Source organism: Haliotis rubra, unplaced genomic scaffold (genome assembly GCF_003918875.1).
Source record: "Haliotis rubra isolate DU_JTF1 unplaced genomic scaffold, ASM391887v1 Scf418, whole genome shotgun sequence".
NCBI classification, from domain to species: domain Eukaryota; kingdom Metazoa; phylum Mollusca; class Gastropoda; order Lepetellida; family Haliotidae; genus Haliotis; species Haliotis rubra.
The window spans coordinates 270287-285858 of NW_025767100.1; the positions used below are offsets into that span (position 1 = coordinate 270287).

Sequence of the window (15572 nt, forward strand, 5' to 3'; positions counted from 1 at the left end):
CTCACTCACTCTAATGTAGACTAACTAAAACCCTACTCACTCACTCACTCTAATGTAGACTAACTAAAACCCTACTCACTCACTCACTCTAATGTAGACTAACTAAAACCCTACTCACTCACTCACTCTAATGTAGACTAACTAAAACCCTACTCACTCACTCACTCTAATGTAGACTAACTAAAAAACTCCCCACTCACACTCACTCTTTTAATGTAGACTAACTAAAACCCTACTCACTCACTCACTCACTAATGTAGACTAACTAAAACCCTACTCACTCACTCACACTCTAATGTAGACACTCTACTCATAATGTAGACTAACTAAAACCCTACTCACTCACTCACTCTAATGTAGACTAACTAAAACCCTACTCACTCACTCACTCTAATGTAGACTAACTAAAACCCCTACTCACTCACTCTTTAATGTAGACTAACTAAAACCCCTCACTCACTCACACTCAACTCTAATGTAGACTAACTAAAACCCTACTCACTCACTCACTCTAATGTAGACTAACTAAAACCCTACTCACTCACTCACTTTAATGTAGACTAACTAAAACCCTACTCACTCACTCACTCTAATGTAGACTAACTACTCAAACCCTACTCACTCACTCACTCTAATGTAGACTAACTAAAACCCTACTCACTCACTCACTCACTTAATGTAGACTAACTAAAACCCCTACTCACTCACTTTAATGTAGACTAACTAAAACCCCACTCACTCACTCACTCTAATGTAGACTAACTAAAACCCCACTCACTCACTCACTCTAATGTAGACTAACTAAAACCCTACTCACTCACTCACTCTAATGTAGACTAACTAAAACCCTACTCACTCACTTTAATGTAGACTAACTAAAACCCTACTCACTCTCACTTTAATGTAGACTAACTAAAACCCTACTCACTCACTCTAATGTAGACTAACTAAAACCCTACTCACTCACTCACTTTAATGTAGACTAACTAAAACCCTACTCACTCACTCACTCTAATGTAGACTAACTAAAACCCTACTCACTCACTCACTCTAATGTAGACTAACTAAAACCCTACTCACTCACTCACTCTAATGTAGACTAACTAAAACCACTCACTCACTCTAATGTAGACTAACTAAAACCCTACTCACTCACTCACTCTAATGTAGACTAACTAAAACCCTACTCACTCCTCACTCACTCACTCACTCTAATGTAGACTAACTAAAAACCCCTCACTCTAATGTCTAACTAAAACCCTCACTCACTCTAATGTAGACTAACTAAAACCCTACTCACCACTCACTCTAATGTAGACTAACTAAAACCCTACTCACTCACTCACTCTAATGTAGACTAACTAAAAACCCTACTCACTCTAATGTCTAACTCACTCACTCTCACTCTAATGTAGACTAACTAAAACCCTACTCACTCACTCACTCTAATGTAGACTAACTAAAACCCCACTCACTCACTCACTCTAATGTAGACTAACTAAAACCCTACCACTCACTCTCTAATGTAGACTAACTAAAACCCCCTCACTCTCTAATGTAGACTAACTAAAACCCTACTCACTCACTCACTAATGTAGACTAACTAAAACCCTACTCACTCACTCACTCTAATGTAGACTAACTAAAACCCTACTCACTCACTCACTCTAATGTAGACTAACTAAAACCCCCACTCACTCACTCACTTTAATGTAGACTAACTAAAACCCTACTCACTCACTCACACACTTTAATGTAGACTAACTAAAACCCTACTCACTCACTCTAATGTAGACTAACTAAAACCCTACTGTAGACTAACTAAAAACTCACTCACTCACTCTAATGTAGACTAACTAAAACCCTACTCACTCACTCACTCTAATGTAGACTAACTAAAACCCTCACTCACTCACTCACTCTAATGTAGACTAACTAAAACCCTACTCACTCACTCACTCTAATGTAGACTAACTAAAACCCCTACTCTCACTCTACTCACTCTAATGTAGACTAACTAAAACCCCACTCACTCACTCACTCTAATGTAGACTAACTAAAACCCTACTCACTCACTCACTCTAATGTAGACTAACTAAAAAACCCTCACTACTCACTCACTCTAATGTAGACTAACTAAAACCCTACTCACTCACTCACTTTAATGTAGACTAACTAAAACCCTACTCACTCACTCTAATGTAGACTAACTAAAACCCTACTCACTCACTCACTCTAATGTAGACTAACTAAAACCCTACTCACTCACTCACTCTAATGTAGACTAACTAAAACCCTACTCACTCACTCACTCTAATGTAGACTAACTAAAACCCTACTCACTCACTCACTAATGTAGACTAACTAAAACCCTACTCACTCTAATGTAGACTAACTAAAACCCTACTCACTCACTCACTCTAATGTAGACTAACTAAAACCCTACTCACTCACTCACTTTAATGTAGACTAACTAAAACCCTACTCACTCACTCACTTAATGTAGACTAACTAAAACCCTACTCACTCACTCACTCTAATGTAGACTAACTAAAACCCTACTCACTCACTCACTCACTCTAATGTAGACTAACTAAAACCCTCTCACTCACTCACTCTAATGTAGACTAACTAAAACCCTACTCACTCACCACTCACTTTAATGTAGACTAACTAAAACCCCACTCACTCACTCACTTTAATGTAGACTAACTAAAACCCCTCTCACTCACTCACTTTAATGTAGACTAACTAAAACCCTACTCACTCACTCACTCTAATGTAGACTAACTAAAACCCTACTCACTCACTCACTCTAATGTAGACTAACTAAAACCCCACTCACTCACTCACTTTAATGTAGACTAACTAAAACCCCACTCACTCACTCACTCTAATGTAGACTAACTAAAACCCTACTCACTCACTCACTTTAATGTAGACTAACTAAAACCCCACTCACTCACTCACTCTAATGTAGACTAACTAAAACCCCTACTCACTCACTCTAATGTAGACTAACTAAAACCCTACTCACTCACTCACTCTAATGTAGACTAACTAAAACCCCACTCACTCACTCACTCTAATGTAGACTAACTAAAACCCCTCACTCACTCACTCTAATGTAGACTAACTAAAACCCTACTCACTCCACTCACTCTAATGTAGACTAACTAAAACCCTAACTCACTCACTCACTTTAATGTAGACTAACTAAAAACCCTACTCACTCACTCACTCTAATGTAGACTAACTAAAAACCACTCACACTCTTTAATGTAGACTCACCCTACTCACTCACTCACTCTTAATGTAGACTAACTAAAACCCCACTCACTCACTCACTTTAATGTAGACTAACTAAAACCCCACTCACTCACTCTGTTTAATGTAGACTAACTAAAACCCTACTCACTCACTCACTCTAATGTAGACTAACTAAAACCCTACTCACTCACTCACTCTAATGTAGACTAACTAAAACCCTACTCACTCACTCACTCTAATGTAGACTAACTAAAACCCCTCACTCACTCACTTTAATGTAGACTAACTAAAACCCTACTCACTCACTCACTTTAATGTAGACTAACTAAAACCCCTACTCACTCACTCACTCTAATGTAGACTAACTAAAACCCTACTCACTCACTCACTCTAATGTAGACTAACTAAAACTCCCACTCTAATGTAGACTAACTAAAACCCCACTCACTCACTCACTCTAATGTAGACTAACTAAAACCCTACTCACTCACTTTAATGTAGACTAGCTAAAACCCTACTCACTCACTCACTCTAATGTAGATTAACATCTAGACTCTGAAGCCGACCTACCAATCTCGGTTCATCTTCTCGTCGTGGTCAGTCATCGGAAATTCAGTATCAACAAATCCGTATTGGATTACACAAGTAAATCCTGTTGTTACGCAGGATTATAATCTTATCTCGTAATATAACATGTTTTTCGCATGTAAGGACTTATGTTTGCCATCTAGTTTATTAATTTTACTCAAAATGTCATTCAAGAATGTTTATATTACCTGAAACAGAGCTACTTATTCCTTAGCCTATTGTTTTTGCTTTTTTGTATACAGTATGTTGGCGGAGATGGTTGTCACTAAAACCGTTAGCAGGTACCATTGATTGGTCTGTCAGTAACTCAAGGTTATAGTGATGTTTGACACTATGTTGATACTATTTGCAGCCACAGCTGAGTTCATGTTAAATTTCAATTTGTAATCTAATTTGAAACCAAATACTCTTTTGTAAGCATTCTTGTAACTCTATATTCTGTTTTCTACTAGTGCGTGTGTCTCAGTGTCACTTGTCATGGACACTTTAGAATCTGGAATTTGTATAATCCATATTTTTCATTAAAGTTTCATAAATACTAATAGCTGGATATTAACTGGTTGTGCTTCATGAAAACGATCTAATACAACCTTGATACAAATGTGCAATATTAATATTTATATTCTGCATCTCAGTATCCTGACATTCTGACACAGGTCTCCACATTTACTGAAACTGACAAATTTCTCTGGTCAGTGTTCAATTAGTATATAATGTGGAAACTCTTAAACAAAACAGAACTGCTAAAACAACCCACTTGATTTCATAGTTTGTATGTTCATATTATCTACATTATTGAGCGATTCAGCAATTTGCTACAGAGTTGTGTCCCTTAGATGTGTTAGGATGAGAAGACATTTGTTTGTGGCTAAGGCAGCTTCAAAACTATTTAAGATAAGTATAGAATCTCTTCACAAACATGCAAAAAGAATGGATTGTTTACTAAACCCAGGCCTTCACTGTGACAAGCTAACACTTCACCCACCTGTCCACCATACCACCCGTCACAGTCTGAACCAGGACTGAGTGAGTAAGTTTGGTTTATGCCACTTTTAGCAATATTCCTGCAATATCATGGCGGGAGACGCCAGAAATGGGCTTCGCACATTGTACCCATGTGGGGAATCTAACCCTGGTCTTTGACGAGTGGACGGTTTAACCACTAGGCTACCCCACTGCCCCTGGGACCAGAAATAATGTGACCATAATTGATCAGTTAGATCAAAATCAACGTTTCACAACTGTTACATCATGGTAATATGTTTTTACTTGAACAGAAACAATTGATGGCCTCATAGTGACTATGCAAAGATGTGGACACAGGGTCTCACACCAGTTTGTTACAGTGTGAATTTGAACACTTTCTGAAACTTGAACAGACAGCTTAGAAAGATGTAGGTGTCGGCTCTTCTAAACCAGTTTGTTGTCAGTGTGTATGTCATTCAGGAGGTGGGGTGGTGTAATATTTGAAGACAGAAATGACATGATAGTAGCTGAGCATCACTGGGAACAGATACATGGATTTCAAAACATAATTATCTGAAATGCGGGGCTACCACACAATACATGTTGAGACATTGCAAGTTATGTATCAGACGGGGGTGATGGATTGTAACACCAACTCTTGTAACCTTCAGCATATTAAACATCACTTCATCCCTGTGTGGAGCGGTGGGGTAGCCTAGTGGTTAAAGCGTTGGCTCGTCACGCCGAAGACCCGGGTTCGATTCCCCACATTGGTACAATGTGTGAAGCCCATTTCTGGTGTCCACCGCCGTGATGTTGCTGGAATATTGCTAAAAGCAGCGTAAAACCAAACTCAGTCAGTCAGTCAGTCATCCCTGTGTCTGAGAACTTAGTCAGACTGCAGCTGCTTCCCCCTGGTACACACCCATCCTCCAAGATCGGTCAGTCCAATTCAGCTTATAATTTGATTGGCCAGTACAGTTCAGCTATTTGATCCCTAATTGTTCAGTACAGTTCAACTTTTTGATTGGTCAGTACAGTTCAGCTGTCTTTATTGGTCAGTACAGTTCAGCTATTTGATCCGTCAGTTCAGTTCAGCTATTTCATCCATAATTGGTCAGTACAGTTCAGATATTTGTTTGATCAGTGCAGTTCAGCTATTTGATCCATAATTGGTCAGTACAGCTCAGCTATTTGATTGGTCAGTACAGTTCAGCTATTTGATTGGTCAGTACAGTTAAGCTATTTGATTGGTCAGTACAGTTCAGCTGTCTTATCGGTCAGTACAGTTCAGCTGTCTTATCGGTCAGTACAGTTCAGCTATTTGATCCCTAATTGGTCAGTACAGTTCAGCTATTTGATTGGTCAGTACAGTTCAGCTATTAGTATTTGATCCATAATCTGTGAGTACAGTTCAGCTATTTGATTGGTCAGTACAGTTCAGCTATTTGAATGGTCAGTACAGTTCAGCTATTTGATCGGTCAGTACAGTTCAGCTGTCTTATCGGTCAGTACAGTTCAGCTGTTTTATCGGTCAGTACAGTTCAGCTGTCTTATTGGTCAGTACAGTTCAGCTATTTGATCCCTAATTGGTCAGTACAGTTCAGCTATTTGATTGGTCAGTACAGTTCAGCTATTAGTATTTGATCCATAATCTGCGAGTACAGTTCAGCTATTTGATTGGTCAGTACAGTTCAGCTATTAGTATTTGATCCATAATCTGTGAGTACAGTTCAGCTATTTGATTGGTCAGTACAGTTCAGCCATTAGTATTTGATCCATAATCTGTGAGTACAGTTCAGCTACTTGATTGGTCAGTACAGTTCAGCTATCTGATCCATAGTCAGTCACTACAGTTCAGCTGTTTGTACTGAACAGTAAAACTACTTTCATTAGGTCACTTCTTGAACTGAATAAACGGTCAATTTGAAACCTGCAATATGAATGTAACTTGTTTAGTGTTCAGGGTTTTTTAAAAATAAAGGGGTTCTTAATGTCCTTGGTAGTGATGCTGTAGTAGCTGAATCTGGGGTCTCGTAGCACTCGAGTAACAAGGGCCTTTCACCGTCACGCTACATCTCAGGCAGTAGCTATGCTCCAGTTACTGGTTATGCGTATGTACAATTTATAACGTCCTTACGCACACGTGAAGATTTTGTATTCTCATCTGATTTCCTGATTGTGGTTGTTTAGCAGAGCGTGAGTCAAAATTTCATGAGAATAAATACATCAAGACACAGGCCCATATATAGTGTTTGTTCATATCAGGACAACAGAGGTGAGTGTAGCCATTTTGAATTTCCATTTTGGATACTTTGAACAAATCATGCCAACTTTGATCTCTTTCCATGAAGGAGTTGAATCCCAAACTGATCGATTGTTCTGATTTTACCCCTCCACTTCCCTGCAAAATTTCCGCTTGAGGAAGATGATGAAGTTTACTTTTAGGGTTGATGGACCCGACACTATGTTTCAGCTTCATGAGGGGCGGTGGGGTAGCCTAGTGGTTAAAGTGTTCGCTCGTCATGCCATAGACTTTAGCACTGCATAGAGGGCTTGGCAGTAGAGGAAATAATGTGGTTCAGGGACTGAGACAAACTGCTGCTGCTGCTGCTGTTTGAGGTTGACTATAAGCAATCTTCACTCACATCATACCTCACTACCTAAGTGGGGATTCCCAGTCTGGATTAGTCCTCAGCAACCTATTGGCATCTTAATGGATAATGTGGTCAGACTCAGTGATTTAGTTCTTGTTGTGTCATTGTTCCACAACATGGGGGTCATTGCTCACAAATCAATCACTGGATTGTCTGATCTGCTGATTCCAATTCCACTTTGTTAGGTCCGATTTTACTGCATTGGTTCCGATTCTGCTGTGTTAGGTCCGATTTTACTGCATTGGTTCCAATTATGCTGTGTTGGATCAGATTCTCAGATTCTACTGCATGGGTTCCGATTCTGCTGTGTTGGATCAGATTCTGCTGTGTTGGTTCCGATTCTGCTGTGTTGGATCAGATTCTGCTGTGTTGGTTCCGATTCTGCTGTGTTGGATCAGATTCTACTGCATTGGTTCCGATTCTGCTGTGTTGGATCAGATTCTGCTGTGTTGGTTCCGATTCTGCTGTGTTGGATCAGATTCTACTGCATTGGTTCCGATTCTGCTGTGTTGGTTCCGATTCTGCTGTGTTGGTTCCGATTCTGCTGTGTTGGTTCCGATTCTGCTGTGTTGGATCAGATTCTGCTGTGTTGGTTCCGATTCTGCTGTGTTGGATCAGATTCTGCTGTGTTGGATCAGATTCTGCTGTGTTGATTCAGATGCTGGTCCAACTAATGATTAGGCTGAAGGACATCTGCTATCTATCCAGTTAATGCTATGCACCATCTGTTGTCCAGCCGAGACTATATATGGTCTCTGCTACCAGCTATTTCAACTAACTTGGAGCATCTGGCAACAGCTAGCAGTAACCTGGGATGAAGGTCAGCTTATGAGTACAATGGTGTTTAATGGACAGGTTGGGGATTAAGGAAACTTTAAGAATGTTGTGAAAACTTAGACCAAGATGGACAGACCTTTAGCACCACTTTCTGGACACCTTTCTCCATATTAGTGTCTTGATTCTAGTGTTGGGAATTGGTTAAAATCTTATAATTGATGATTGGTTCATAATAACCGATCAATCATCGAAAATAATTGTTTAGCATTATTTATCAAATTGTCCTGGTTATGTTTGTTAATGCACAAAAAGAAAAAAAACATGTAGTTCTTTCGTTTTTTTGTGCAAATTTCATGTCTTTAAAGGATGACTAGTATGTTAGGAACATAAATCAAGATAAATTTTAATCATGACTTGGAACGAGCTTGTAGTGCTTATGAAACGTAACAAACAAACACAACCAACCTTGTGATAAATATTGTTAATGCAAACATTATACTTTTGAGTTGATGTTGTCGAGACAGTGAGATTTTATATAATACATCATTATACTTTTGAGTCAGTGTCATCGAGACAGTGAGATTTTATGTAATATGTCATTATACCAATGAGTTGATGTCAGTATCTGTTGATAAAAATGTCCCAAGGCCATGCGTTGAGCAAGAGTGAGGACAGTGTGTCATTAAAGGGAGCATCCTCAGATGAAGATCACGCTCAGCTTAACGAGCTGCTAGCTGCAGGCTCCTCCTCCAGCAGGGACAAGTACATCCACTATCTGATAACAAGGGTGAGGTAACATCAATAGCAGCACAGGAGGATGGGAGATAATGTGGGTGGGGTGGAATAACACCTAAGGAAAGATGGAAATAACAGAGGTTGGATACGACATTCAGGAGCACATGGTTGAGGTTGTGGGTGGTCAGTGTAAGAGTGGAATACCACAGATATGCTGCACACCATAACTAGGTAGAGTCAAGAATTGGACCTTAATCTTAAGGGAATGAAGTCAGTGTTGGAAGTTTAAGATGGTTAAGTGTTGCCCAGGGTTCTGTTGCTGCTGTACCTCAGTGTAAGAAATTGTGAATCATGATGTAGTATCTTAGTGTGTTACATCTCTACTGATGGCTGTACTAACTTAGCATGTTGACCATTACATCTCTACTGATGGCTGTACTAACTTAGCATGTTGACCATTACATCTCTACTGATGGCTGTACTATCTTAGCATGTTGACCATTACATCTCTACTGATGGCTGTACTAACTTAGCATGTTGACCATTACATCTCTACTGATGGCTGTACTAACTTAGCATGTTGACCATTACATCTCTACTGATGGCTGTACTATCTTAGCATGTTGACCATTACATCTCTACTGATGGCTGTACTATCTTAGCATGTTGACCATTACATCTCTACTGATGGCTGTACTAACTTAGCATGTTGACCATTACATCTCTACTGATGGCTGTACTAACTTAGCATGTTGACCATTACATCTCTACTGATGGCTGTACTAACTTAGCATGTTGACCATTACATCTCTACTGATGGCTGTAGTATCTTAGTGTGTTGACCATTACATCTCTTCTGATGGCTGTACTAACTTAGCATGTTGACCATTACATCTCTACTGATGGCTGTAGTATCTTAGCATGTTGACCATTACAGCTCTACTGATGGCTGTACTAACTTAGCATGTTGACCATTACATCTCTACTGATGGCTGTACTAACTTAGCATGTTGACCATTACATCTCTACTGATGGCTGTAGTATCTTAGTGTGTTGACCATTACATCTCTTCTGATGGCTGTACTAACTTAGCAAGTTGACCATTACATCTCTACTGATGGCTGTAGTATCTTATCATGTTGACCATTACATCTCTACTGATGGCTGTACTATCTTAGAATGTTGACCATTACATCTCTACTGATGGCTGTAGTAACTTAGCATGTTGACCATTACATCTCTACTGATGGCTGTAGTATCTTAGCATGTTGACCATTACAGCTCTACTGGTGGCTGTAGTATCTTAGCATGTTGACCATTACATCTCTACTGATGGCTGTAGTAACTTATCATGTTGACCATTACAGCTCTACTGATGGCTGTAGTATCTTAGCATGTTGACCATTACATCTCTACTGTTGGCTGTAATAACTTAGCATGTTGACCATTACATCTCTACTGATGGCTGTAGTATCTTAGCATGTTGACCATTACATCTCTACTGGTGGCTGTAGTATCTTAGCATGTTGACCATTACATCTCTACTGATGGCTGTAGTATCTTAGCATGTTGGCCATTACAGCTCTACTGATGGCTGTAGTATCTTAGAATGTTGACCATTACATCTCTACTGATGGCTGTAGTAACTTATCATGTTGACCACTACATCTCTACTGATGGCTGTAGTATCTTATCTTGTTGACCATTACATCTCTACTGATGGCTGTACTAACTTAGCATGTTGACCATTACATCTCGACTGATGGCTGTATTAACTTAGCATGATGACCATTACATCTCTACTGATGGCTGTACTAACTTAGCATGTTGACCATTGCATCTCTACTGATGGCTGTACTAACTTAGCATGTTGACCATTACATCTCTACTGATGGCTGTACTAACTTAGCATGTTGACCATTACATCTCTACTGATGGCTGTAGTATCTTAGTGTGTTGACCATTACATCTCTACTGATGGCTGTACTAACTTAGCAAGTTGACCATTACATCTCTACTGATGGCTGTAGTATCTTATGTTGACCATTACATCTCTACTGATGGCTGTAGTATCTTATCATGTTGACCATTACATCTCTACTGATGGCTGTACTATCTTAGAATGTTGACCATTACATCTCTACTGATGGCTGTAGTATCTTAGCATGTTGACCATTACATCTCTACTGATGGCTGTAGTATCTTATCATGTTGACCATTACATCTCTACTGATGGCTGTAGTAACTTATCATGTTGACCATTACATCTCTACTGATGGCTGTAGTATCTTATCATGTTGACCATTACATCTCTACTGATGGCTGTAGTATCTTATCATGTTGACCATTACATCTCTACTGATGGCTGTAGTATCTTATCATGTTGACCATTACATCTCTACTGATGGCTGTACTATCTTAGAATGTTGACCATTACATCTCTACTGATGGCTGTACTATCTTAGCATGTTGACCATTACAGCTCTACTGGTGGCTGTAGTATCTTAGCATGTTGACCATTACATCTCTTCTGATGGCTGTACTAACTTAGCATGTTGACCATTACATCTCTACTGATGGCTGTAGTATCTTATCATGTTGACCACTACATCTCTACTGATGGCTGTAGTAACTTATCATGTTGACCATTACATCTCTACTGATGGCTGTAGTAACTTATCATGTTGACCATTACAGCTCTACTGATGGCTGTAGTATCTTAGCATGTTGACCATTACATCTCTACTGATGGCTGTAATAACTTAGCATGTTGACCATTACATCTCTACTGATGGCTGTAGTATCTTAGCATGTTGACCATTACATCTCTACTGGTGGCTGTAGTATCTTAGCATGTTGACCATTACATCTCTACTGATGGCTGTAGTATCTTAGCATGTTGACCATTACAGCTCTACTGATGGCTGTAGTATCTTAGAATGTTGACCATTACATCTCTACTGATGGCTGTAGTAACTTATCATGTTGACCACTACATCTCTACTGATGGCTGTAGTATCTTATCTTGTTGACCATTACATCTCTACTGATGGCTGTAGTAACTTATCATGTTGACCACTACATCTCTACTGATGGCTGTAGTATCTTATCTTGTTGACCATTACATCTCTACTGATGGCTGTAGTATCTTAGCATGTTGACCATTACATCTCTACTGATGGCTGTAGTATCTTAGCATGTTGACCATTACATCTCGTGATTTCTTCCACTGAATGCTGTGTGGGTCTCCATGAAGGAAGATAGCCAGATGCAGATGAAGCATTGATACTGGTGGGGGTAAAGTGGACACGAATCGAGCCATCCAAACACTTTACGTATTGTTATATACTAGGGCTGTGTACTGGCAAATAAATTGTATTGCACTATATTGTGATTCAGGTACCTGTATTGTGATACATATTGCGATATATTGGGACCTTAAGTGTTTGACAGTGAGTGACACAAATTGTGTGTGTCAATCCTATTGTCCTAATCTCCAAATTAGGCTGCATAGTCCTGGATTCTGTTATACCGTTTATAGTACAGTGAAGCCTCGTTAATCCGGACGGTTGCGTTTCTCAGTAAATTCGTCCGGATTGCGAATAGTCCGGACTACTGAATCAAGACCCAAGTTGCTTCCCTAACTATTACAAAAACGACACGAATCTGGATAAAACAAATAAGCATTTAATGTAAAGCTTAATTCATCACATCAATAATTTTACCGAGTGACATCAGCATGTTGATCCGACGTGTCTGATCACGTCCTTCCTCAGCACAGGTGAGGTAATGTCTAACAAGCGATCTATTGTAGTATGCCTTGAATGTCCGAATTATTCCTGCATCCATCGGTTGAATATGAGGCGTGGTATTTGGTCACATTTAGCAAAATTAGCGAAGCACACTTGTGACTTGCAGCATTGTAAGTAAAGCAAAATCACTTTAAGTCCGCGTGACCGCATCTGTCTGTCAAAGTACATTAACCAATCACAAAACAGCTCACTTGTCATCCGCGCCTTTGTATTGTGGTGTCAATCAAAGTGTAAATGTACAGTATCTTCAGTCGGGAGCTTTTAATGTCTAATTAAAACAACAACCCAGTTGGCCAGTTAATTAAGTAAACATCGCCGGGAGGTGTTGTTACGGTTCGTGAACACAACTTACAGCGTCCGGACTGTGAAGCAATTTACTGTTTATTTTACTGATTGGTGACAGCTACTTACCGTCCGGTTCCGGAAACCGAATTTCCGGATTATCGAGGCAAATTATATAGGCATAGATTGGTAACAAGCTGAAATCGCCCGGGAGGCGAGACATCCGGATTATCGGAGTCCGGACTAACGGGGCTTCACTGTATTACAGTCTGCAGTTTTGTCATTGAATAAGGAAGGAAAACATCTGTTGTGAATGAAAGTCTGTGTAGATATTAGTGGTGAAATAATCGAAGATTGGTCGCAGTGACAAACGACCAAGCAATCGATCACATTTTCTCATAATCGAACATAAACGATTTTGCAACTACTGTTTCAGTCTTTGAAATACTTGACAATGGAACATATCTTAGAAGTTGTCAGGGCCTGGAAGCATGTTTATTTCTTAGAAAACTCACTTCACTAACTGAAAAGTCATGACTGAATATTTCTCTAAGACTCCAGGAAGTTTATGTTCATGATATATTAGTCATCACTTTAAAGTAACAAGTTGCATCATGTTATACATATCTACAATAACAACCTTGGTAGGAAAATCTGAAAAATGACGCTAACCAATCTTTTTCGATGATTGTTCGTTGGTAATGAAGCAATCATTGATTGTGAGATTTCAACCAATTCCCAACACTAGAAGATATTAATTTAAGGGTCACATGCAACCAAAAAATCAAACATAATTAAAACACAATTATCACTTATTTATGACATACAATATACATTGCTGATTGTGAAAAAACATATAAACAACATTATAAGCGTACAATCGCAAATCAAAAGTGCAATATTTTGTATTTGGGTTTACTTCCCTCGAAACGAAGCACCCAGGATACCGAACCCAGTCAGAGCGGGTGGGTGTGCACTCAAGTGTAACGGCTGGGTTTTGTAAATACATGCTCATTTTTTGTGTATAACATTTTGCAATCAACAGACATCATAACATGTCATGTGTACAAGTATCACACCTGCCTGTCTGTGTAATTACATAATGTGACAGAGACCGAACTCGGGCCATAAATCAATGCGTTTTGTTTATGGTGTATAGCCTGATAGGTGTTAAGTTCAAATTGCATGTGGTCAGTGATGGAAGTTGTGTATTGAATATTGTCATTAGCAGACAGGCAGGCAGACAGACACATAGGTGTCAATAAAACAGACAATGAGTTTTGTCTGTGACAACGACATATCTATGTCACAGTTAGAAATTCTGTCAACGCTAAATAATGACATTGCTTTTAAGTATCGAACTGAGAAAGTGACTCGGTAAGAAGAACGTGTGGTGAAATAGATAAATGAAATTATATAAACAGTTAAATCGATAATCTATTGTCATAACATATAAAAGCTCGCGCCTGAGAAATATCAACAAAACATTAGAAAAATAGCTCACATCAAAGCCTCCCGACTCTGAGTACTCACCGCCAGGAAAGGTTTGAAATGTCAAACGCCTCACTGGTTGACACATAGCTGAGTAGATCTAGATCCTTACAAGGTTCTTTTATGTAACGAGTAACTTATTTACTATTTATTTGTGTACACAACCAGGATTAGACTACTCCTGCTCACGACCTTATAATCCGGACATGCATCCTGTTTCAAGCTCCGCGAACCTATTCAGTGCGCATGCGTTAGGAGCGCAGCATTGCTGTTGAAACCACTTTTTCCCCCAAGCGCTGGAGGAAAATTAGTCAATCGTTTGAACTCCTATTTCACGCGGGGTTTTTTCATCGTGTTAGTTTTCAACTTTTTTAGTTGAATTTGCATTTTTGATGATTTGTTTCAGTAAGTCCATACCCAAAGGTATCAGATTCTGCAAAGTTGTGATTTACGTTACATGTGACCTTTAAACCATAAAGATAATCACAAAACCTTCATATATGTTCCTTACCCAACATACTGGTTCTCAGAAGAAATATTGCAATACGTATCATTTGAAAAGCGTACTGGCACTATTGCAATATACCGGTATACTGGTAATACCATGCAGCCCTAATTATATACTTTCACCTGACTGGACAGCACCAACTGTGTGATAGCTATTGAGTGAATGAGTGAGTGAGTATGGTTTTACGCCACCTTTAGCAGTATTCCAGCAATATCATGGCAGGGGACACCAGAAATGGGCTTCACACATTGTACCCATGTGGGGAATCGAACCAGGGTCTTCGGCGTGACGAGCGGATGCTTTAACCACTAGGCTACCCCACCACCCTGATAGCTATTGAAGAAAGTATTGTAACATCTTCTGCTGAATTTGTGGTAACAGCTGCAGAAAGTAAGAACCATTGCCGGTTATTTGTGAGCCTTTTGGTGTGTCATGACAGCCTTGTACCTTTTTCTGGCATTATAGACATGGATCCACAGTTGGACC

The 15572-nt window shown here is 39.4% G+C and overlaps 1 protein-coding gene across 5 annotated transcripts in view; it reads left to right on the forward strand.

The window, feature by feature from the left end:
• The window catches only part of LOC124288454 (alpha-1,6-mannosyl-glycoprotein 2-beta-N-acetylglucosaminyltransferase-like), a 97618-nt gene that overhangs the window by 35748 nt on the left and 46298 nt on the right, over nt 1-15572 (forward strand). Inside the window, exon 1 of one of the 5 annotated variants that reach the window (XM_046724972.1) lies at nt 7002-7102. The exons of the other annotated variants lie outside the window; for them this stretch is intronic. The gene's annotated coding sequence lies outside the window, so the exon portion shown is untranslated. Of the gene's footprint in view, nt 1-7001; nt 7103-15572 lie in introns of those variants that run through there. 5 annotated transcript variants of the gene reach the window in all.